The sequence below is a fragment of the Castor canadensis genome, chromosome 6 (genome assembly GCF_047511655.1).
Source record: "Castor canadensis chromosome 6, mCasCan1.hap1v2, whole genome shotgun sequence".
Lineage (NCBI taxonomy): Eukaryota > Metazoa > Chordata > Mammalia > Rodentia > Castoridae > Castor > Castor canadensis.
The window spans coordinates 4,353,444-4,372,231 of record NC_133391.1 but is presented as its reverse complement, the minus strand read 5'-3'; the positions used below and the strand labels follow the sequence as shown (position 1 = coordinate 4,372,231).

Genomic DNA, 18,788 nt, shown 5'->3' with positions numbered 1-18,788 from the left:
CCACCTCTGCGGGCCGCGGCTCCCCTACCCAGCGCGACAGCAGAGTCCCCGACCCGCCGTGCTCCGAGGCCACCACCCATGCGGCGGGTGAGGCCCCAGGCCGCCCTCCGCTTGTCCTGACTGGGCCCACCCCGCCTCTGTGACCTCTCCTTTTGGGACACATTAGGCCATTTACGGGGGCTGTGGCCACTGATTATTAAAAAAAAAAAAAAAAGTGCCCACCTGCCCTGCGTCCCCGACTTCCCCAGTCTTGTTTTGGTTTTGGTGGAGCTGGATTTGAACTCAGGGCTTCGCAATTGCCGCTTGAGCCACATCTCCAGCCTTTTTTGTGGGGCAGGAGGGGGTGCTTTGGTTTTTTTTCTGATAGGGCCTGGAATTTTTGCCCTAGGCCAGCCTCAGACTGCAGTCCTATGGCCTCCCACAGACACAGGTGCCAACCACCACAGGTGCAAAACAATCCTATGGACTGGTTTAGGCTCTTTCTAAGGTGTCTGTCTGTCTGTCCCACACACACACCTGCCCACCCCTCTCTCTCCTCTCTCTTTCTCAGACACACACAACACACACACGCTGCTGTCACAGGTGTGAGTTACTTGGTCCCTGCAAAATATACTTCCATTTTTAATCTTTGTTAGTACTGACTGAGGCTTGAACTTAGGGCCTCCCGCTTGCCTCTCTACCACTTGAGGTTCACATAGGGGCTGTGCCTTTGCTTGCACTGGACTCAAACCAAGATCCTCCTACCCCACCTCCCGGAATGGCTGAGATTACAGATGTGTACCGCCATGGCTATCTTAAAAATTGTTTAGTATTACCACTTCCGTAAGAACAAGTAAATTTTGCTCTTGACTGCTGTGTATAAATGCTTCCTCTGGGGCCCCCACTAGGGGGGCTGGTTAAGTGGGATGGGCTGGCCCTGTCTGGGGGCTGGGACAAGTGTCACAGGAGACCATAACTCTCCCCAAGTGTACCAGAAACAAAGATCGTGCCCTTGCATGGTCCTGAGGCTGAGACCCGCTGATAACCGGTCACGAGAAATTCTTGGCACACGCAGTCACCTGGCAACTCACATCCTGGGATGGCACCCAAAAAGGCAGAAGCAAACTAAATGTCTCCAAGACTGTAACCGATGACAAGTGCCTCGCTCCGGGGAGGACCTTGCCAAACATTTGCTGAATACTTGCTAAATGTTTATCTTAGATAAACACTTGGAACATTTCAGTTTTGTGGTCAGCCTGCAGTAAGTTAGCCTTACAATCGGAGGAGGTAAAATATTTCTAACTATTTTATAAATTAAGCATGAGTTTCACATGGCACACAGCGATGTCTCCGTTAAAGCTGTATCATAAGACGTTCTTAAACTCACACGACGCCCTTCAGTCTCCGTCCTTACCACTTAATTCTCCTACAGTGAAACAGAGTCTCCCGTGGTCCACATTTTCAAACAATTTTTTATATAGGTTTTTGAGACACAGTCTGTCTTCCTGTGTAGCCCAGGCTGGCCTTGAACTCATGACCCTCCTGCCTCAGCCTCCCAAATGCAGGGATTACAGGTGTATACCACTACAGCTGGCTCTCTAGCAATTCTCCCAAGCGCACAGAGCTGTTGCAGTATTAATGGCTGTGCTCACGTATCCAGACTGACAGGCCAAACGCAGAGGCCAACGCGCTGGTACGTGCGACGTCAGCTGAATGCCCTTGGCCGGGGCAAGGCTGCAAAGCTTGTTCATTCTTTTTTTTAAGGGGAGTGAGCAGTGCTGTAACCCAGGGCAAGCAGTCTACCCTGAGCCACGAGCCACCGCAGCCCACGGAAACTTTTCTCTTTTAGTTTACAGTTCTGGGGTTTGAACTCAGGGCCTACACCTTAAAGCCACTCACCAGCCCTTTTTTGTGAAGGGCTTTTTTCAAGACGGTGTCTTGCGAACTATTTGCCCGGGCTGGCTGAGAACCGAGATCTTCCTGATCTCTGGCTCCTGAGTAGCTGGAGGCCTGAGCCCCGGCGCCCACCAAAACTTCTTGATCGGGGGAACTTTATGCAAATGTGGGTGCCCAGAGTGGCGCAGGGAGTGAGTGGGCCGTGGTTACAAGAACAACTGGGTCCCATCTAGAATGTTCTGGAAACTCCTTGTGTGACTTGAGCATGCCAGACTTCTTTAAACTGTTAAGACTTCAGATGTCCCTTCTTTGGGGACATTTTGCCCCGTTACCTTCCAGAGTGACAGAATTGCCATGTCCAAATGGCACTTCGAGGACGACACCAACATCTGCCACACACCTGTCCTGTTCTGCGTGGGCACCTGGGGGATTCATAGGTCCATGGCCTAGCATCCTACCTGATTCCCCGTGTCAGGACAGACAGACATTATTATCCCCAGTTCACAGCTGGGGGAAGACCCTGGCTCCCCACTGAGCGAGGCTCACTGAAACCCTTGGGGGCTGGGTAGTGTCTTTTCTCTGTGTTGGAAACATCAGAACATAAGTACTGGACAAACATGTGTTTGGGCAGTACTGGGGTTCAAACTCAGGACTGCACTTGCACCACTCCTCCAGTACATTTTACTCTGGTTACTTTGGAGATGGGGCTAATGAACTATTTGCTCTGGCTGGCCTCAAACTGTAATCCTCCCTATCTCTGCCTCCCAAGTAACTGGGATTATAGGCGTGAGCTACCAGTGCCGGGCTAAGGCCCTACACTTTCGAGGCAGGCATTCTACCATCTGAGCCACGCCTCTAGCCCTCAGTAAACATTTAACTGAACTCAAGGATCAGCCAAGCTGATAGTAAGGATTCGAACCTTCCTCCTCCACAATGAAGCCCTGCCCCCCTGCAAGCTAGAAATATGTCTGGATCATTTCAGAACGCCATCTCTGATTTTTAAAAGATCAAGAGCACCCCAGAAGTAGGGAAGCTGCCTGTGTGGCTGGGAAGATTAATTTTCTACCCTCTGTCAGAGGACAGCAAATTTATTGGGGTTAACCAGGTACAGTGGTGTAATGCACACCTGTAATCCCAGCCCTCTGGAGGCTGAGGCAGGAGGGTCAAGGCTAGCCTGGGCCACAAAGACCCCATCTTGGATCCTGGCCTCCTTCTCTCAGCCATTGTTCTGTGTTGCCAGAACTTGGTTTTCCTTGGGCCTTAGCCCCCCTCAAAGACAGGGGGTCTCTGAGATGGTGCTATCCTGGGGTCTTGAGTTTGTGCCACAGGTGAGCTTGGGGAATGACTGTGGGAGGATCCCTGAGAAGAGGTCTGTGGTGGAGGGACAGAGGGAAGAAGCCAGAGGCCCCCGGTGCCTCTGCTGTGAAGGCCTTGTATCTCCCTGCCCCTTTTCCTCCCAGACCCCCGGCCTGGCCCCTCCACCTCCACCTCCACCTTGTTCCTGGCCTCCTACCTGCTTCTTGCACTGTGGACATGGCTAGCCCCCCTGAGGCGCCCAGGAGCAGCGGGCGGGAGCCTGAGGTCAGGCCAGGAAACGCCCCCCTATGCTCCAGCACAGGACAGGCAGAGGCTGACATGAAGGAGCGACCCAGGCCAGCTGGGAGGAGTCATCCCATTGAGGGCGGGTATTGGGGGCTGGGGAGGAGCTGGGCAGGGCTGTGTCTCCAGGGCACAGAATGCAGCCTCACAATTCCACTCTGCACCAAGATTCTCAGGTTCTGATCCTGGAGCCTGGCCACCAGGAGGTGACTAACAGTCACCAGAGAGATGGCCCCTGCCAGAGCGGGGAGATTCATTCCCACTGCGAGAACAGGAGACACAAACCATGGCTCACGCCGGGCGTGGTGGCAGACACCTGTAACCCTAGCACTTGGAAAGCTGAGGCAGCAGAATTCTGCCAGCCTGGGATACGTTTCAAGACCCTACCTCAAAAAAGCAAAATAAATAAACAAACAAACATGATTTATAAGAAGGGATCGTAAAGCCACCCTGGGAAGACAAAATGCCACAAGGCACCAGGATTACAGCCCAGTGTCAGGTTTTTCCCTGTGGCCCCAGGAAGTGACAATGGGAACAGATGAAGTGAGGATTAGTGTTCCCCAGGAGTAGGCAGAAGTGGCCCCTAAATTCCACAAACCAAGCCCCCCTCAAACAGGACCATCGCCCACTCGTTTGGTTTTCTGGGTCTTCCCCTTAGTTTCCTGGGGTGAGGCCCTTCTTGTATCAGATCTCAGGAAAGGGACACAGATTCCTACAGCTCCGCCAAGCTGTCCCCAGGGACTGGCTGTCGAGGGGGTGTCAGGATCAAGTCCAGGACAGCAGGAGGAGCCCGGCAGGTCCATCTGTCCAGCTATGTCCTGCATTCCCCGACATGGCCCTCAGCTGGCTAAAGCCAGACCCTCATCCTGGACTGGTTTCCACCTGGATGCCCTGGACCCTCACCCCAGGAACACAGTTTGATCTGTTCTCTGGGCGGATGTCACGACGGTAAGCAAAACCGAATGTTGTCAATAACCCCGCCAGCCCTTTTTTTGTGTTGGATATTTCTGATAGGGTCTCTTGCTGACCTCAAATCTCGATCCTCCTGATTTCTGCCTCCTGAGTAACTAGGATTTCAGGCATGAGTCACAGTGCCTGGACTTTAGGTCTTTGGTTCAGAAGCATAATAAAAGTGCGTCCTGTCATCCCTTTAATTCCTGAGACTTCTCTTTCTGTGGACATGTACTTCTCTCTGTACTCCCACAAGTAGGAACGGGGGCCTGTAGTTTGTTTGTTTGAGACAGGGTCTCACTATGTAGCCCGGGCTGGCCTTGAACTCTCCACCCTCCTGCCTCAGTCTCCTGAGTGTGTGCTATCACGCCCAGCTTGTTTTTCCTTTTTGCAGGGCCTGACACATGCGAGGCAGGCGCTCACCACTGAGCTGCACCCCCAGGCCCCTTCTTTTAAAGGCCGCCCCACCTTCTCTTCTATCTCACAACCGCTGGTCCCCATCCTGCCACTTGCAAGCCTCCTGGCTCTCTGCACCCTCACACCCCCCACCAGAAGGGTTCTTCATGAGGGTGCCGTGCCCAGCCGTGCTCCCAGTGCTCCCTGGTTAAAAACCAGCCATGGCTCTCCACTGCCACATGGATGACACAAGGTCTTTAGCCGGGCGGTTGAGGTCTCTGCACCCTGCACCAGGTGACCCTGGGAGGGCCCGAGAGAAGCTGAAGTGCGGTTTCCCAAAACTGCCACGCTGGAATTTGTCATCTGCAGCCACATGCCCACCACAGCCTCCACAGGATCTGCCCGGCTAGGGTGGGGCTCTCACGAAGTCTTTGGATTAAGCCCACAGATCAGGCTGCCTGGGTTCAACCCCTCACTAAACAGGACTCAGTTTCCCCATCTGTAAAATGGGACAACGCTCACACCTGCTTCAAGGACTTTTGTGAGAGTTAGTAAGGCACCACTTAGCACTGGGTGCCAGGCTGCCCTCCCTTGGTGCTGCCGAGGACCTTGCGCCCAGTGTCTACACAGCAAGCACGCATACAAGACAGGCGTGGCCAGCCCTGCCCAGAAGTATCGAGGAGAATGGCTTGCGGAGGATCCTTTCATCTTTGCCATTAGGTAGACGTGTAGTCTGGGAAGTTCAGACTTTCCCTTTGAAGGTTCCATAATTGCCTGACAAGGGGCAGATGGACAGGAGGAAAGGCAAACTCTGCTGACATGCACACGTGTCCAGAACCACACACAATATAAACCTCAGGCCCACGTGGTTGTTTAATTACCGCCTCCATAGAGGAGAGAGTTGTGTAGGCAATTTTAGAAGGTAGCAACTATTTTTTTAGGGGAAGAATGAGCTTGTGCCAGGCATCGGTAGCTCATGCATGCCTATAATCCTAGCTACTTAGGAGGCAGAGATCAGGAGGATCATGGTGAGGTCAGCCCCAGAAAAAGTTCATGAGAACCTATCTCAAAAATACCCAACACAAAACAAGACTGGTGGAGTGGCTCAAGTGGTACAGCGCCTGCCTAGCAAGCCCTGCCTTCTTTTCCCGTGAGGGACCACACTGTGTTTGCCCTGCAAGTTGCCCTTTTCCCTAGGGATCTTTGGGTCTGCGTGAATTGCCTTTGATCTGTCTTCTGTGGCCCCGTTTGCTGGAAGGCCAGGCCCTCCCACTTGCTTTGGCATCACACCGTCTTTCCATGTTGATTAGTTTCCTGACTGTCCCAGGAGCTTTGAGCACAGACAGGTCAGCCATCAGTCCAGGACTTTTTTTTTCAGGACTGAATTTGAACTCAGGACCTTGTGCTTGCTAGGCAGGCGCTCTACCACTTGAGTCCTGCCCCTGACCCCCAGGACCTTGCTCAATGCTCAATTTATTGAACTCCTAAGTCTTCTGAGCCAAAATTTAAAAGCCCTTCTTTTGGGCACAGGTACACCATAACTACAAGCATATTAAATTAATTCTATTTAATTTGCAGTTGTAAAAGTGGCATGGTTGATTCTAGTGAACACTGCAGACACCTTTCGGAGCAAACACAGCACAGACTAATTCCATGGCTACAAAACCAATTTCCTGCTCCAAGTGTCAACACCACGGGGTTAACTAACATCTTCCGTACTTCTTTTTTAAAAAATGCCTTCTGCATGAGGGCAAGAAATGTTTTCTCTCGCTCTCTTCCTCTGCACCCTCCCTTTGTCTATACTTTATCCTGTTATACTAAAAATAAATCCTTGCTAAAACTTAAAAGATAAATGTCAAATCAAACTCTCCCTTCTCCAAGTCTTCCCTACCCATCCCCAACGCCAGCCGTTCTGCAGTGCAGGGAACGCCCCCTCTCCCTCTGAAGGGTTGCTGGGGTGCTGTGGTGACAGTGGTGATGTGACCAGAGGACAATCACAGGGGCGTGTTGGTGATTTGAGGGGGGCGGGCATCGGGGAGAAGTCCAGGAGCCAGAAATGAACTTGTAAAGGTTGTCTCTGGAGCTTGAATGGGTGTGAGGCAGACATTATCTTGTCCTCTGCTGGGACACACATGAGGCCCAGGGAGGGGCCTGTGTTCCCCTTGACGAGTCCAGTCTTAAGGCAGAGAAGGGAACAGCAGAGTCCTTCCTTCCGTTCCTGCAGCAAGGGACGGAAGCTGGGGTCACAGAGACCTGGACCCTGCCCATTTCCACAGCTCAGCATGTCAAAGCTCCCCACTTTGGGGTATCTGAACCCCAACACTTACATTTACTGAGCACTTACAATACATAAAGAACTCTGCCGGGAAAAGTACCGCAAAATTCACATTTCTAAGACTTTCTTTACTGGCTGCCTGTCACTTAGGGAGAAAGCAAAGTGACAGTAACTATAAAAGGGAACTGGGAAAGGTGTCCTGTGTGGGGTGCTTCCCTGCTGACATATATCTATAGGGTGACCCAACGGGGCCCTGGGAAGAGGATGTGTTGGTCGCTTTTCAGCTCTGTAACAAAGTGGCTGAGCAAGTCAACTTGAAAGAGGAAAGATTTCTGTTGGCTCAGGGGTTTAGAGGGCCCCAGCCTTGGTCAGCTGGCTCCTTCACTGTGGGCCTGTGGGGACAGAGAACATCAATGGCAGAGCGCAAAAGAGGCTGGGTACAAGATGTACCCTTCAAAGCCATGCCCCCAGCAACCCTTTCCAATCAGGCCCCACCTCCAGTTTCCACCACCCCCATTCAACTACGAACCTATCAACTAAGTCAGAGGCTTCATGAGCCAGTCACTTCCCCAAAGTCCCACCTCTGACCAAGCCCGCGGCACGCAACAGAGAATCAGGAGCTCTGAATTAAAAGCTGGCAGTGAAGGTCTTAGAGCCGAGGTGAGCTCTGTAAGGCCAGGAGCAGACTCTGGCCTTTACCCCCGCACTTACTGACTTGAAGGAGCTGCTGATGGGTCTCCTCTGTGTCAGGTGACCTTAGGTTCCTGCCTGTCTGCTCCCAGGCCAGCACAGCAGGGTGCTGAGGAAGCTGACCCCAGCGATTTGGCATGGGGTGTAGACACTGCCCCCTAGTGTTCAACCTCAGCCCCCAGGTTCAAAGCAAGGCAGCAGATATTCAGGTAGTCCCAGTGACTCACTATAAAGGACAATGCCTGGATCTCTGTTCAATATGTGCTTTAGTTTAGATTTAAATGTCTCCCAAAGGCTCCTATAGTAAAGGTTTACTCCTCAGCTTAGTGCTGCTGGAAACTTTTAAGAGGTGGGGCCTACTGCTTACGAGGCCAAGATCGGAAGGATTCAGCCCAGGCAAAAAAGTTATCAAAACCCCCATCTCAATGAAACCAACCAGGCAAGGTAGCACACACCTGTAATACCAGGAAGGAGGCATAGCTAGGAGGATTACAGCCTAGACAGAAAAATGCAAGAGCCTATGTGAAAAATAATTGAAGTGAAAGGGGCCGGGGGTGTGGCCCAAGTGGTAGAGCACCTGCCTAGCATGCAGGAAGTCCTGAGTTCAAACCCTAGAGCCACCTCCCAAAAAGGAGATGGGGCATAGTGGGGAGGGTCCTCTGATCAGTGGGGTGCTCTTGAAGGGGTCACTCCTTTTCTCTTTTTTCTTTCACTTCCCAGTTGGCGTGAGGCGAGGAGCTGGGCTCAACCATGCACTCCCTACCACAGGCCCCAAACCAACAGGGCCAACTGGCCATGGAAATTCCGTGAGCCAGAATTTCCCTTTCTGCTCTGTAACCTGACTTCTCTCGGGCCTGTGTGACAGTAAGGGAAAGCTGGCTACACAGTTCTTCAACTCCCCTCTGCTGCCTGGGGAGCAGGGGCCTTGGCAGGTTAATAAGAAATACATCTGGTCTTTGTCCCCAGTTCTTCACACAGAGAGCCTAAAACCCTTGGAATTTCCAGAGTGACAGAGTGTCTCCTTATTTGTCACACCTCAGTTTATGCTAATGAGGTGACTTTACCCTCAGGGTAGGGGCTGGGAGCCAGAAAGATCAAGAGTGAACATATTTCAAACCCCATCCCAAGACCTGGAGCTCAGGCCCTACAAGAACTTTGATGAGCCGCTGGGATGTGTGAACACACGGAGGTATGGAGAAGGTCCTCAGAGAGGGCGAAGGTCTCGGCACCCCTGTCATGGCCTGTCCTGTGCATCTCCTCCAGCTGGCTGCAGCTCACCGGTACCTTCATAATAAATCGGTAAACTGTGAAAACAAAAGAAAAATTATGACGAAAGCTACTTTGAAAGAGCTTTTTCGAATGGAGGCCATCAAGGAAGGATTTCTGCCGGATCCAGCTGCTGGCTGGCCATGGGCATCTGGAATGAAGGGATGACCATGGAGTCAAGTTATACCTCGAGGATCAAGACCCACATCAGAGGTTATGGGACGCAGGGATGCCATCCTGGGTGTCTCCACGCTCTGATTCTTTATCTTCTGTCAACATGGACAGAGCCCCTCTTCCTCCTCATCCAAGCCCCCCACTTTTCCTGCCTTCCTCAGAACTATCTGAATTTGTGTCTTCTAAACTTCAATGCCTAAGACCCCCAAATAAAGTCCTTTTGCTTTCAGTTTCTGAGTTTGATCAGATGAACAAAACCTAAGTGTTTCTGTGACTTCTGATTATGGCACCTGGTGATGGGGTCATGGGGACCACTGGGGTGTAGCCACTCAGAAGTGTGGGAGGCTGGGAGTGCACATGGAGTCTGAAGTGGGGAAGGTCTTGTGGGACAGGTATGGACACCACAGGGACAATTGGAACTGAATTCGATCGACACCTGTTGGTGGCAGACATCTGGCTAGGGGAGAAAACTCTCTGGTGTCAGAGTCCCGTGGAAGAGCAGTGTTTGCCAGGGTAGAGGTCATCAGCGGCAAGACCTTTGCTCTCTGAAACCCCAGTGCGGGTGTGGACAAAGGCCTGGGTCAGATGCTCAAGCCTGTGACTTATGTATGCAGTGAGTGATAAAAAGGAGAGTTGGGAACTTGCTGGCAGCAATGGCCAGAGTCCAGAGCTGAGCGGGGGTGGTGGCAACAGGGCAGGGGTCAACAGCAGCAGTGCTCAGCCTAGTCACGCTGCTGCCAGGCAAGCCTGCAGTGGTGGCTTTGCTCTCAGCTGCCCCGCTCCTGTCTCCTGAGCCCGGCTGGCCAGGCTGCCGATGACCAGCAGCACGTGTAGACTTGTGCGAATTGCTTTCTCCCTCAGCTGTTGGGTCTGCCTGTGTGTAGGTGGCCTCCACTTTCCTCAAGGGAGGCTCCCCCAAAAGATTTGGAGAACTCTGCCTTAACTTTCTTTTATGGTCCTGGGGGTCAAACCCAGGACCTCTACTCCTGAGTCATATCTCCCCCCCACCCCCCCCATCACCCCCCCCCCCCCCCGCTCAACTTTTTTTTTGGTGGGGTCAGAGTTTGAACTCAGGGCCTCATTCTCCCAAAATGGGTGCCCTGCCACTTGAGTCACACCTCCAGTCCATTTTACTCTGGTTATTTTGGAGATGGGGGTCTCGAGAACTATTTGCCTGGGTGGCCTCTGACCTCAGCCTCCCAAGTAGCTGGGATTACAGGCGTGAGCTCGTAGCTCCTGGCCTACGTCAACTTTTTGAGAATGAAGAAACAGATGTCTATTTTATATAGTTTGTCTTGTTTTGCTTTTTTGTGGTGCTGGGAATTAAACTCAGGGCTCTACCACTTCGACTACAACCCTGGTCTTTTTGCTTCTAAATTGTTTCTTAGGAAGTCTCCCACACTACGTTGCCTAGGCTGGCCAGGAACTGTGCTCCTTTACCTCTGCCTCCCAAGTAGCTGGGATTTTAGGCATTCGTTACCATGCCGGGCTCTATATACATTGTTTTTTGGCAGCACTGGGATTTGAACTCAGGGCCTCACGCTTGCTAGGCAGGCGCTCTACCACCTGAGCCACTCCACCAGTCCTCTGTACACGTGTTGAATCCTGTTTTGTATTATTTCTCTTCAGATAATGTTTTTCAGCTAGGCCTGGTGAGACATTCCTGTAATCCCAGCACTTAGCAGGCAGACACAGGAAGATCAACGTTAGCCTGGCCTACACAGCAAAACCTTGTCTCAGAGGAAGTTTTCCATTCTTATTTCTCTAGAAATGAGTTTGCTCCAGCTTCACTTCATCCTTGACACCAGTGTCACCGTGATCCCAGGGCCCTCCATCTTGTCTTTTCTCCGGATTGGCTGAGACATGGATTTTAGAAAATCACGTGTGACACGGGATCATTACCCAATTTGTGTAAAATTAGGACAGTTGCTTTTAGCATCTGTCCTTTTAAAAAAACCTTTCTGAACTGTAAACTATAATACCCAGACAAAAGCATTTCAGGGACATAAGTGCTGTGAGTCACTGTAAAACCGGCGCCCGCATCAGGAACTGAGCACCCACCAGCCTAAGTCTGTCCCTTTGGTGCCCCAAAGACATCCACACCCTGGTTCCTATGGTAACACCATGGCAATCACCTCCTTGCTTTCTACTGTTACCGAGTACGAATCCTCAAACATTATGGTGAAGCGTCCGTGCGTGCTTTTGAACTCCACGTATAAACAGGCCGCATAGGCTCTTTAGAGTGTCTCAGTCTGTGTCCAGGACTCATCGTACCATTGCACCTAGTTGTACTCGTTCATATTTGTCTTTTATTTGTTTGTTTATTTATTTATTTTGGTGGAACTGGGGCTTGAACTTAGAGCCTCACACTTGCTGGGCAGGCGCTCCACCACTTAAGCCATGCCCCCAGTTCTTCAAGGCATTCTCATAAAGAAAAGCACTTGATCTTAAAGCAGTTGCATGAACGACTCTTCCTTTAAGGGCTGTGCTTTTTCCATCTTTTTTGAGAAAGTCCTTCCTTATCACGAGTTCTTCAGGATACCTCGTTTGCTATCTCTTCAAAGGCTTCTCTTTGAAGAGAAGCCTTCTCTGTCACGATGGTGGCCAGATGTCCACCCCGTCCAGTCCACATCCTCTTTTTCTCTCAAAAATATCTAAAATGTCTTTGCTTTTCTCCTTGGCAAAAAGACGTACTTCCTCGCTGATGTTAGCTCTGGCCACTACAGAGGACTGACTTTTGAAGACCCACCTGCTGGCTGGGTGACATGGATCCTCAGTGCCTGGCCTGCCCGGGATGCACAGAGGTGACAAGGAAGTCCCTGTGGAGGGCGGGTCCTACCTGCAGCAGCTGGCAGGGCCCCGCTTCTGTATGGAGAGACCTGATGGGGTGTGGGGTGAAAACCACCACCTGGAGGAGGCTCACAGCTCTCAGCGAAGCTCCTTGTGTAAATGCTCACAGAAAACAGTGCAAGACATTTAGGTTCTTCACAAACTTGACAGGGTATCATTGTGTAGCTCAGGCTGGCCTCAAAACTTGTGATTCTCTTGCCTCAGCCTCCTGGGCGCTAGGATTACAGGAGTGCCCCCCAATGCCTGGCTATAGTTTGGCTCTGAACACACTGCGATTGCAGCCTTGAGCCTCTCAAGCTGCTGTCATGCAGTAGCAGTCCTGTGGTACAGAACAAAGAAACGCACAGGGCCAGCTCCAGGGTCCTGGTGAACCCAGGGCCATGTGCCTACTGTACCTAACACCAGGGACTTCAACTAAGGGTGTGAGGCAAGTTTTATCTTGCTTCCTGGAGAGGAGCTTGCGCTGAGCAAATTAACCTGTGCTTTCCTCCTTCTACTTCTGACCCTTGTACTTTACCAGGGACCTTCCCAGTTTATCCTGCTTAACCATTAATTAACCAACTTTATTCTCACTGCTCAAAACCCCAGGGCTGCACCTGGCCTTTCCCGCCCTCCCATTTATTTCTTTCCCCCCACACACCCTTTTCACCTGGTAAAAAGACCTTCCAGGCAATGTGAATAAACACTGTGCTAACTAGAACCTTACAGGGAGCATAGGCAAGTGCTGCCAAAGGCGTTTGCATGGCTTTGCATCATTAGGGAGGGTCTATGTTTCTCCTGCAAGTGGGACTATCCCTGACTTCCAGGTGTCAGGTGCCGTGGCTCACACCTGTAATCCTAGCTACTCAGGAGGAGGGGAGCCAGGAGGATTGTGGCTGGAGGCCAGCCCTGGCAAAAAGTTTGTGAGATCCCATCTCAATCACCATTTGAGCTTAGTGTGACACACCTGTCATCCCAGTGATGGTGGGAAGCTTAAAAGGGAGAATCATAGTCTGGGCCAGCCTAGGCAAAAATCTAGATCCTATTTCCAAGATAACCAGAGCAAAAGGGCCCTGGGCATGGTTCAAGCAGTTGAGTGACTGTCAAGCAAGCGCAAAGCCCTGAGTTCAAATGCCATATGGCCTAAAAATAAAAATAAAAAATAAAAAAGAGTGTGGACATGCATATGAAATTCAGGTTCCCCCCCTTGTTTTTGAGGTACTGGGGTTTGAACTCAGGGCCTCACGATTGACAGGCAAGTGCTCTACCACTTGAGTAACTCCAACTGTCCTGTTTTGTGATGGGTTTTTTTTTAATTAGGGTCTCATGAACTACTTGCTTAGGCTGGCTTTGAACCTTGATATTCCTGACCTCTGGCCTCCTGAGTAGCTGGGATTACAGAAGTGAGCCTGAGTTTCACTTTCCTGCAGACGTTTTCTGTAACTTTCCTCTGCCAGGGATGAGATAAAACATCACATTTTTGGGGGACCTCACTTGTCACGTCAATTGTTCTAAGTGAAAAGACAGTGCTGAGGACTGAGGGTGGAGCTCACTGGCAGAGGGCTTGCTTAGCATCCACCAAGTCCTGGCTTCCATGCTCAGTACCACAAAAAAAGAAAAAGAAAAAGAAAAGAAAAAGGAAGAGTTGCACTTGACTCAATTAACAGTATTAGCTGGGCACAGTGACGGCTATCCAGGGAGCTGGGCTCTTGGTCCAAGTGAGGACAAGGGGTAGATGAAGCCAATAGGCAGGGCTGGCCTGGATCCATCCCGGGAGGACCTGACTTGCTGCCAGACATGTGACTTTGTGCTTTACAAAGAGGGAGCGGCCATAAGCAAAATCTAAGTAAAAAAATGATAATAATACTGTACTATGACCCGCCTGTGATTACAAGTTTGCTCCCAGCAAGTAACTTTCCACAAAAGAAAAATCTAGTCAACAAATAGGCCATCAGACAGAGCTCAGGACCAACCTAACCACCTCTGCCTCCAGCTAACCGCTGCAGAACCTCCCTGTGGGGTCAGATCAGAGAGGCTACTAGAAGGAAGTGTTAGGACCACATACATAACCAATCTAAATTTAAATTGTCCCTCAAGGATCTCACAGCTGGTCAGGGAGACGGGTGGGAAAGCAAACAGTTACACCGTTTGAGAGGTTAGGGTGAACAAATGCGAGGGCGTCATCACACAGGCCAGCTGGGCATGCTGGTTCACGCCTGTAATCCCAGCACTCAGGAGGCCAAGGCAGGAGGATCCTGAGCTCCAGGCTGCCTGGGTTAAACAGACCCTGTCTAACAACAACAACCTGAGGCCTACTTTCTTTCACGTTCCATAACCTGAAAGAAAGTAACGTTTGGCTTGAGGCTTAAAGACCGAATGAGAGTGGTCAGGGAAAAAGGAAGGGGAGGACATTTGGGACAGGAGAGGCTGTGTGTTGGAAGCCCATAGGTACAACAGAGCAGAGCAGGGTCTGCAGTAATGAGTTCCACCAAGGCTGGAGCCTAGAGGCTCATGGGAGCTGGAGGAAATGAGGGTGCCAGGCATGTGGCTCCCACCTATAATCCCTGCTACTTGGGAGTTGGAGATCCGGAGGATCGTGGTTGGATGCCAGCCTGGGCAAAATATTAGTGAGACCTCATCTTAAAGAAGCCAGAGTGCTCAAGCCTGTATTCCCAGCTACTAGGGAATCAGAGATTAGGAAGACTGCAGGTGGAGGCCAACCCAGGCAAAAAGTTCACAAGACTCCATCCCAATCAATGTCTGGCTGTAGTGACACATGGCTGTCATCTCGGCTATGCAGGGAAGCACAAATAGGATGATCGTGGTCCAGGTGGCCCCAGCATAAAGTGAGACCCTATCTCAAAAATATCTGATGCTAAAAGGGCTGGTGGGGTGGCTCAAGTGGTAAAACGCCTGTCTAACAAGCTCGAGGCCCTGATTCAACTCTCCAGTACTTCCAAAACAAAGCAAAAAAGGCAGGCGTGGTGGTACATGCTTGTAATCCCAACTACAAAGGTGTAAATAAAAAGATCACAGTCCAGACCAGCACCAGCAAAAACATGAGACCCTGTCCAAAAAATAACTAAAGCAAAAAGGGCTGAGGATGTGACTCAGGTGGTAGAGCGCCTACCTAGCAAGCTTGAGGCCCTGAGTTTAAAAGGAAAGAGAGAGAGAGAGAGAGAGAGAGAGAGAAGAAATGAGTGCTCCAGGGAAGGCAAAGCCAGGCGAGGAAGATACTACACTCCTTCCTGTGGCTGGGGGCGATCACTGAGGCAGTGGTCAACTTGCACTCCCCTCAATCTTGCGACCCCTTGCTGTCCCCAAACCACAGATATGTTATGTACACTGCTGTGTCAAAAGTGTTTCTGGAACTCTCACTAAGCAGCAGTGAGTAAAGGCCAAGGACCCTAATCCAACTACACAGAGGACCTAACACTACAAGTAATATGCTGGCTGCCACATTCGTTCTCACTTCATCCTCCCAACCACCCCAGGTGATGACGTTGTTTCAGACGACAACGCAGGCTCAGTGCTCAAGGGATTCACTGTGAGTGATGGATCTGGGGTCTGAACTCACTGTGTCAAGCCAGGTGGTGGCTCACACCTATAATCCCAACTACTCGGGAGGCTGAGATCAGGAGGATTGAGGTTCGAAGTTGGCTTGGGCATATAGTTTGCAATACCCTATCCTGAAAAAACCCATCACAAAAAAGGGTGGTGGAGTGGCTCAAATGGTCGAGCACCTGCCCAGCAAGTGTGAGGCCCCGAGTTCAAACCCCAGCACCACCAAAACCAACAACAAAAAGAATGAACTCACTGTGTCTGGGCTAGGAGAGAAGTATCAAGGTGAGGATGAAGAAGCAGGAAGTGAAGGAAGTCAATAGGACGCAAGTCAGAATGTAGGTAGTTCTTGTGGGGAGGGCAGAAAACACAGGCCTCCTTACAAATGAAGGCAGCCAGCTCTGCAAAAGCTGCAAGAACTAGGTGCAGGGGGCTTAGGTCCCCAGATCTGCTGTGCCCAACCATAAATTCAGAACACTACCATTGAACTCGATCAGGGCACACGAGCCCTGCAAGGGCCATGGAGAGTGCCTGATTAATGCCTCTTTTTCGTTTTGCTTGGAGATAGGGTCTCCATGTAGACTACACTGGCCTCCAACTTGCCATCCTCCTGCTTCAGTCTCCTGGCTGCTGGGATTACAGGCCTGCACCACCACACCTGGCACAGTATCTCTTTCAATGTGGAAATTGAGGCCAAAGAAGAGAAGTGGCTACAAGCATTTCAGACAATAGAATTCAGACCTCCCTGCCTCCAAACTATAGTTCCTGCAGTCTAGCAGGCACACCTCCATCTGATAACAGGACCCTGATTTCTGAGGAATCATCCCTTCTGCCTCCCTGAGCCTTTACACTATGAGTGGGCTCCACCCACACTTCCAGGCTAAACCCACCAAATGCCAATCCCTTGTGTTCAGGATAGGGTCAAGGTTACTCCATGAAGCCTTCCAGGATTAACAGACTTCCGCTTTTCCTTCCACTGGAGTTGGCGTTTCCCAGCCAAGATGTCAAGGTAAAGCCAATCTGCATCCTCAGAAAGCAGGAAGAACAGCAGGTATGGAAACAGCTGTAATTCCAGCTACTTGGGAGGCAGAGGTAGAAGGATCAAAGTCCAGGTCAACCTGGAAAAAAAAAGAAAGTGAGACCCTACCTGAAAAACAAAGCAAGCCAAGTGCCTGTTGCTCATGTCTAGCTACTTGGGAGGCTGAGATCACAAGGACTGCAGTTCGAGGCCAACCCTGGCAAATAGTTCAAAAGATGCCATCTCAACCAACAGCTGAGTGAAGTACTCCTTGTCATCCCCAGCTAAGTAGGACGTTGAAATCAGGTGGATTGCTGTTACCGGCCAGCACAGTCAAAAGTTTGTGAGACCTCATCTCAATGAAAAAAAAAACTGGGAGTGGTGATAAGTGCCGGTCATCCCAGCTATGATGGGAAGTATGAAATAGGAAGATCGTAGTCCAGGCCAGCCTGGGCAAAAAGTGAGACCCTATCACCCAAACAACCAGAGCAAAAAGGCCTGATGGAATGGCTCAAGTGGTAGAGCTCCTGCCTACCAACCAAGCAGAGGCCCTGAGTTCAAAACTTCAGTATTGGGCTAGAGGTACGGCTCAAGTAGTAGCGTGCTTGCCTACCAAAAAAAAAAAAGTAGCAAAACCAAGAGGGACGAGAGTGGGATTGATCAGGTTTCTACTAGTGTAACAAATACTTAAGATAATCAACTTACAAAGAAGAAAGGTTTTTGGGGCTCAGTTTTGGAGATTTCAGTCCATGATCGCTTGGCCCTTTGCTCTTAAGTGTGCAGCAAGGCAGTATGTCATAAAGCAGAAGTGTTCACTACAACTGGACAGTGACAGAGCAAGAGGCCAATGTCCCCAATGACCTGGAGAACTCCCAGCAGGCTCCTCTTCTTCAAAGTTTCCACCACCTCCCAGTAGTGCCCAGCTAGGGACCTTTGGGGGACAGTCCAGATGCAAATTCTAGCACAGGGAAAATGAGATCCAAGCGACCCTGTTTTAGCCTGTGTCAAGTTGTGCCCATCCTTTCACCAGACATCCTCCCAACCCTTTTATTTCACTCTTTTTCACCCTTTTTTCTGGGTACTATTCTCCCAGGCTGGACACAGTGGCTTTGTATCCCAGGGTCCACCACTCAAGCTCTAAGTCAGTGTCCCCATCTTTAAGATGGGAAAGCGGGTGGGGGGGATCATGGCTCAAGAGGCAGAGTACCTGCCTAACAAGTGCAAGGCCCTGACTTCAAACCCCAGTGCCACAAAAAAAAAAAAAAAAAAGGGAAGGAAGAACATTAAGAATAACATCAACACCTGCGTCTTTGGGGCTGCTGGGAGGATGAAGCACAAGGTTCATTGTAAAGAGCAGGTGCATCGGTGCCTGGCACCCAAGAAACACTCACCCAGGACTGCTATTACATATCTGTACGTATGTATACACACACACATATGTATAAAATGTACTATATATGTATAAAATATACTATAAAATAAACTACATATTTATTTTATATGTTTATTTATAATACATATATATTTATATTTATGTATCATGCCGGTGGCGCTAGGTTGTCACTTGGCAACACGCAGTTGGCGGAATACCATGACCTCCATTGACAGCATGCCACCCTAGGGTCACAGAACCACGTTTTTATTTATTTATTTATTTACTTACTTACTTATTTATTTTTTGCAGTACTGGGGTTTGAACTCAGGGCTTTCACCTTGAGTCACTCCACAAGCCCTGTTTTGTGATGGTTTTTTTTGAGATAGGGTCTCGTGAACTACTTGCCCTGGCTGGCTTCGAACCGCGATCCTCCTGATCTCTGCCTCCTGAGCAGTTGGGATTCCGGCCACAAAGCCACGTTTCTGGGAGTCCTCGCACGAAGGCTAAAGCGCCAGGTCTCCGTACCCAAGGGCTACTTCTCACCCCCGGGGACCCCGCAGGTCCCCGGCCGGGCGCCCACACGCCCGTGCCACTCCGGTCACTGCGACCCGCCCCCTCTCCTCGCCTGCGGGCCCCGCGTCCACACCGCCGCTCTGCTCTTGCGGCCGGGTCCTGGGGCTCCCGGGCAGACGGCGCTTCGTTCCGCCACACAAACCACGCGGGGACCTTGCTCCCCGGAACCCCGGCGGCTCCGACACGACGTGACCCCGGAAGTGGGC

General features: G+C 50.8%; 1 long non-coding RNA gene across 5 annotated transcripts; it reads right to left on the bottom strand.

Annotated features, from left to right (window-relative positions):
• Positions 1-7,203: 7,203 nt before the first annotated feature.
• LOC141423982 (uncharacterized) lies at positions 7,204-18,772 on the bottom strand. Of its 5 annotated transcripts, XR_012448762.1 has the most exons (5): positions 18,302-18,772; positions 17,340-17,592; positions 16,507-16,734; positions 7,626-9,090; positions 7,204-7,488 (listed from the first exon to the last, which is right to left on the bottom strand). It is a non-coding gene; the product is annotated as an uncharacterized lncRNA (long non-coding RNA). The 5 variants fall into 5 exon arrangements; XR_012448761.1 differs by lacking the exon at positions 17,340-17,592; XR_012448763.1 differs by lacking the exon at positions 17,340-17,592 and having other exon boundaries at positions 7,678-9,090.
• Positions 18,773-18,788: the final 16 nt, after the last annotated feature.